This window comes from Lipotes vexillifer, unplaced genomic scaffold (genome assembly GCF_000442215.2).
Source record: "Lipotes vexillifer unplaced genomic scaffold, Lipotes_vexillifer_v1.1 scaffold1175, whole genome shotgun sequence".
NCBI classification, from domain to species: domain Eukaryota; kingdom Metazoa; phylum Chordata; class Mammalia; order Artiodactyla; family Lipotidae; genus Lipotes; species Lipotes vexillifer.
The window spans coordinates 606,111-612,966 of NW_006774650.1; the positions used below are offsets into that span (position 1 = coordinate 606,111).

The following is a 6,856-nucleotide window of genomic DNA, read 5'->3' on the forward strand; positions in this document are numbered from 1 at the left end:
AAAAGGGTTCCAACTTCTAAATGGCAAGTTTTCTTCTATGGAAACCCTACTCTAAATACTAGATCTGGGGGGGGAGGGGGTAATGGGGGGCAGTGTTCAGGGACAGTTTTCTCAGGGTTATTCAACTAAATCATTTGCTTTCCCTCAATTAGTTTTTCTCTTTTATGCCATTTTATTTATTCTCTAGTACAAAAAATTTGATTTTTACATTTTCTCATTATTCCCAGTATTTTTATTCATCCATAAACTTTATGCCTGAAACTTACAGAAGTTTTATTTATTTATTTATTTTAAATTTTATTTTTATTTTATTTATTTTTCGCGGTACGCGGGCCTCTCACTGCTGCGGCCTCTCCCGTTGCGGAGCACAGGCTCCGGATGCACAGGCTCAGCGGCCATGGCTCACGGGCCCAGCCGCTCCGCGGCATGTGGGATCTTCCCAGACCGGGGCACGAACCCCTGTCCCCTGCATCGGCAGGCGGACTCTCAACCACTGCGCCACCAGGGAAGCCCCCAGAGGTTTTTTTTTTTTTTTAAATGCTAAAATACTAGTATTTAAAGGAATGAGAGGGAGCAGGGGAGGGAGGGGAGACCATGACCAGAACAACAGCAAAACCTATTTTTCAAGCTCTTTTCTCCTTTCTCTGCTATGACCTCCAGAGTCTACTGTGAAATCTGCAGCCTTTCCACCTGCTCGGGGGAGGGCTAAGACTAAGGAACTTAAAATACCTGTCAGTGTAGCCCAGTGATCTGAAATGGGTGCGGTCCTGGGCTTTGTCCCTATGGAATCCTGCTGTCAGTAACTGCCTTGCATCTGTGCTCATCAGATCCTTTCTTTTGAAACTTGATAGCATTTGCTTGTTTACCTTTTGTATTCTTTCCCCTCTAAAAATATTAATCATTTCCAATTAAATGGAATTTAAATTTCTTTCTGTGGGGATACTGGAGAAGGTGATTGGCTAAAAAGCGATTCTCTTTGCAGCTGAGTTGAAAAACCATTCTAGGTCTTTTTCAGAATAATGACTGTGCTTATTAAGAGGATATTTAAAGAATCATAATAAAGATGTGTTTAATGTAAACTGTCCTCAGTGGACTTGGGTCACTCTGAAAACTATCTGTGATAGTCTGGCCCTATTAAAACCAGAGTGGGCTATGTCTCAAACTTTATGAAATATGAATAATATTGTATCACACATTTGCGTAGTCACACATATAAGTAATCTATTTTGTACTCTGTATTTTTGTAAAACTCCACAAACATACACGTATCTTACTAATTATTTTCATAAAACTTAAAATGAATGGTTAACAATTTGATAAAATTTTAAAACAATTTTGAGATACATATACTAAAACCACATATAAAAATACGTATAGCCTGAATTAAGCTATTATACTATAATATTGCTTTTATTCAATAGGATAAAAATCTTTCCTAATGTCTGTTGGAGGTTGTGTTATACCGTCAACCAATAAACAGAAACGTAAAGTTTAAACATGTTAGTTCTGCTTAATATATAATCATCTACCCTTTTTGAAGAGGCAGATTCAAAGACAGTTTATTCTTTTATAAATTCACAAAGGTAATTTTTATGTAATATAGAAATAAGTTTTCTGTTAATGAGATTGCTAATTTACTGGACTAAAAACAGAAATGTAGTAATGAATAACCATGAGAGATTTTATATCCCTACAATTCTTACCAATTGATAATACTTTTCTTGTACATCTACTGGTACACAATATTAAAATATGTGTGATTCTAGAATTTAATCTCTTCAAATGAAATTCTGAGCCTGAAATTTTATCCAAAACAGACTATCCCATCTACACTTTATATTATGCAGTGTTAAAGAAGTATATAATTCAGGTATGTTTTGGAAGAAGTAAAATTAAGTAGCTATTGTAGACATGAGGTAAAATTTACCACATTTCTGGATATTTAAGCTCGAGATATATTTGAGAAAAGGGAATGAGATACCAGTTAAACTGTATAAACCAACCACTGATATTTAATATAAACAATCACTACATTATTCTTATTCTAGATCTCCTCAACTATATACTGATTTATACTTTAAGAAAAAGAACTTCTATTAGCATTATAGGTGAAAATTTAAACTAACAAAGAACAAAACAAAGAAACTAAAACCTTGGACTGTGAGTTAGGAGATTGTGCTTCTAACTCTGGCACTGACACAAATGAGAAATAGGATTTTTGGCAAGTTGTGTGACCTCTCTAGACCTGAATTTTCACATTTATAACATCAGAAGGTTAGCATAAAAATATTTTTAAGGTTCTTTCCAGCATTATTTTCTATGACTATGTTTTCTTCGCACTAGCAAAATTAAAAGAAAAAATACTCTAAGCTAAACGTATACTCTAAATAGTATCAGGAGAACAAGCCAGAGGAGATGGACCAGGGACAATTGGGGGAGCATCACATGCAGTGATACCTCTTTCTGACTATTGTATGGGTTTTAAGGCTTTGCTCACACACTCCTTTCCCTAATGTTTTTCCAGACTGATCTTAAAAATAATCAGGCCAACCAACTAACTACCTTAATATAGTTGATGAAAGGCTCCACTTTTGGAGAACATGTTCAAGTGGGAGAATAATCCTTCTCTTGTTTATATACCTTTAATTTTAATTCCAAATACACGTGGAGCTCTACCAGGAGAGGTGGTGAGGAAGTCATGATTTCAGATCTTGTGTAGTTAACAATTTGGTAGGGAAATGGTTGAAGTCAAAAACCATATGAAAACCAAATGAACTATGAATCAAAGTTATTATATCCTAATCACAACTGATATCAGTTTTATAGGTAGCTATTCTAGATCTTGGGACTTCTGAGGTGACCTTCCCTCTCCTTCCCACAGTCAAGCCAGTACATACCTCTAAGGTCATTTACAGCTCCTTCATTAAAATTTTTTTATGTACATTCCAAGTGGTATGTCCCTTAGGATACTGAGCTTGGTTTTACACATCTTGAAAATACTGACAAAACTACTGGCGATTACTTGTTAATCACCATGGTTTTAACACTGTTGACTCAGTTTTTACTGCTCTGTTTCAGTTATCATTTTTAAGAGAGTCCTTTTTTATTTATTTTGTTTTTAGACCTTAAAACTAAAGCCTTTTTTTCCCCTACCATCTGTACTCACTTGAGTTCACTTGACAGCTCGATGCAAATCACACAGTGTAGTTTCAATGGTTCACTGCTTTCTATCTACTTTTGGTTGTATCTCATGAATTCCCTTGATGTTCTTCTAAGAAGGAAGCTAAATTTTTATTAGTCTTGTTTTCTTTTACTCAAAAAGTAGATAGAGGTCATATCCTAGGAGGCTTTTCAAAAACAAACATAGAAAGTATATGGACTAATAAAATGGGCTTGTATAGCATTTTACCATATAAATTGATGCCTCATAAAAATCAAGTTGTATTAAAAGTAGCTTAAAAAAACTAATTTTTTTTACGCTTTATACTCTTACAAACTTCTCAGTAGGGTTAAGAATATATGTATATGTCAGGACTTCCCTGGTGGTCCAGTGGTTAAGACTCTGCGCTCCCAATGCAGGGAGCCCAGATTCGATCCCTGGTCAGGGAACTAGATCCCACATGCATGCCACAACTAAGACCCAGTGCAGCCAAATAAATAAGAATATATGTGTATGTCTATAAGTTAAGTTTAGAAACAATTAGTTTGTTATGGCACAAACATCTGTAGAAAATCTTGAACAATTCAATCAATAGAACATTCCATTTAAATAAAATTATTTTGCGGGCTTCCCTGGTGGCGCAGTGGTTAAGAATCCGCCTGCCAACGCAGGGGACACGGGTTCAAGCTCTGGTCCGAAAAGCTCCCACATGCCACGGAGCACCTAAGCCCGTGCGTCACAACTGCTGAGCCTGCGCCCTACAGCCCGCGAGCCACAACTACTGAAGCCCGCCCACCTAGAGCTCGTGCTCAGCAACAAGAGAACCCCCTGCAATGAGAAGCCCACACACCGCAACGAAGGGTAGCCCCCCCACCGCTTGCCGCAACTTGAGAAAGCCCGCGCACAGCAACAAAGACCCAACACAGCCAAAAATAAATTAAAATTTTTAAAAAATTATTTTGCCGTATCTTCCTTAATTAGCAATTGATTTGTGTGTTGGCATCAACTCCAACTACACTGGAGTGGTTAATTCTCATATATTATTTCTTCACAAATGTTTCCAACACAAAATCTTATAATTTTAATGCACAATAGTTTGTTTAAGGCAATGCCTAGATTTTCAAACATTTTTCCCTACTATAACTGAACACAATGGTCCTTCTCAATACCTATGTATGATAGGTACCTACAAATTTTAAGTGCGCAAGGAGAAGATTTTTAGTTATTTTATACAGTCCTACAACAATCCCAATTTTTGGACTCATCATCAAACCAAAGGTTTCCTTGTGTTTATTGCAGTTATATTAGTCAGCGTTTTCTAGAGAAAAAGGACCAGTAGGATATATATGTATATATATATATATATGTGATCTGTAGTATACAAAGAGGAGACTTATTATAGGAACTGGCTTATGCTAATAAGTCTCACAAACTGCTGTCTGCAAGCTGGAGAACCAAAAAGCCAGTGGTGTAATTCAGTCGAAATCTGAAGACCTGTGAATCAGGGGTTTGAAGGTGGAAGACCTGGTCTGTGTGTGAAAGCCTGAGAACTAGGAGCTCCAATATCCAAGGTCAGGAGAAGATGGGTCTCAGCTCACGAAGAGAGCACAAATTAGCCCTTCCCCTGCCTTTTTGTTCTCTTTGGGCCCTTAATGGATTGAATGATGCCCTTCCACATGGAGGAGGGCCATCTGCTTTTCTCAGTTCACCAGGTCTGATGCTCATCTCTTCCAGAAACACTCTCCTAGACACACTCAGAAATAAAGTCTTACCAGCTATCTGAGCATTTCTAGAAAAATCACACTGCCTTTTGTAGAAATTTCATATAACAAATAATACACTATATAGTCATTTTTATCTGGCTCCTTTCATGTCGCATGGTTTGAGATTTGTCCATGTTGCTGCATGTCTCAGGTGTTTTTTCCCCTGAGTATATTCCATTTTATGGATATACCATATTTTGTTTATCCATTAAAGAGTTGATGAACATTTGGATGATTTCGAGTTTTTGGCTATTATGAGTAATGGGATAATGAATATTTACATATAATTTTGTGAACATGTGTTTTTATTTCTTTTGGGTAATAAAATATGGGTCACATAGAAACTGTATGTTTAACTTTTTAAGAAAGAACCAAACTGTTCTAAAATGACTGTTACATTTCTACCTGCAATGTATGAATGTTCCAGTTTCTCTACATCCTTGCCAACATTTGCTATTAGTCTGTTAAAATTTTTATCCATTTTAGCAATACCCCTTTTGGTCTTAATTTGTATTTCCCTAATGGTGTCTCATTGTAGTTGGTTTTTTTAAAATAAATTTTATGTATTTTGGGCTGTGTTGGGTCTTTGTTGCTGTGCACAGGCTTTCTCTAGTTGTGGTGAGCGGGAGCTACTCTCCATTGCAGTGCACAGGCTTCTCATTGTGGTGGCTTCTCTTGTTGCGGAGCACGGGCTGAGTAATTGTGGCTCCCGGACTCTAGAGTGCAGGCTCAGTAGTTGTGGCTCACGGGCTTAGTTGCTCCGCGGCATGTGGGATCTTCCCAAACCAGGGCTTGAACCCGTATCCCCTGCATTGGCAGGCGGACTCCCAACCACTGCACCACCAGGGAAACCCTCATTGTAGTTTTAAGATGTATTTCCCTAAGGACTAATGATGCTGAACCATTTGTATATCATCTTTATTAAATCACCTGTTCAAATATTTTGCAATTTTGTTCTGATGAGGTTTATCAATTTTATTATTGAGTCATAGAGTGCTATATATATTAAGGATAAAAGCCCTTTATCAGATATATGCTTTGAAAATATTTTCCCCATTTTCTTAATGATGTGTTTGAAGAGCAAACATTTTGAATTTGATGAAGTCCTTAAATTGTTCATTTATTGATTATGCTTTTAACATCATATTTAAGAACCTTTGTCCAACTGAAGGTCACTTAAATTTTCTCCTATGTTTTCTTTTATATGTTTTTAACTCTCACCTTTAGGTCTATAAACCATTTCAAGTTTATTTTAGTAAGGTATGAGCTGAGGGAAAAGTTTTACTATTTTTATATGGATAGCCAGTGTTTCCAGGACCATTTTTGAAAATACCATTATTTCCTTTAGTCACCTTGTCTTTGCCAAAATAAATTGGTGCATAGGTGAGGGTTTATTTCTGGATTCTTTATACTACTCAATTGATGGGAATGTTTACCCTTATGCAAATAATATGTCCTTTTGATTACTATAGCTTCATAATAATATTTGAAAATAGGTGAAAGTCCACTAACTGTTTTTTTTTACATATTTATTGGAGTATAATTGCTTTACAATGGTGTGTTAGTTTGTTTTTCTTTTATGATACTATTTGGCTACACCAGAAACTTTGTATTTCCATACACATTTTATGACCAACTTATGTGTTTCTACAGATATGCCTGTTGGGATTTAGTGGAGATTTAGTTTTCTGATATGTGAACAAGGTATATCTGTCCATTTATTTAGGTGGTCTTTAATTTTTCTCAGCATTGTTCTGCACATTGCGATGTACACACTGCACCTTTTTGTTGAACTTATTCCTAAGTATCTTATTCTTTTTGGTACTATTGTGAATGAAATTATATTCTTAATTTTATTTTCAGATTGTTGCTAGTATATAGATATGCAATTAACTATTGTATATTGATCTTGAAACTTAAGAAGCTGGGAAAA

General features: G+C 36.1%; 1 non-coding gene across 1 annotated transcript; it reads left to right on the top strand.

The window, feature by feature from the left end:
- The first annotated feature begins 3,536 nt into the window (after positions 1–3,536).
- On the top strand, positions 3,537–3,609 carry TRNAG-CCC (transfer RNA glycine (anticodon CCC)). The gene has a single exon. It is a non-coding gene; the product is annotated as a tRNA-Gly (tRNA).
- The last annotated feature ends 3,247 nt before the right edge of the window (positions 3,610–6,856 follow it).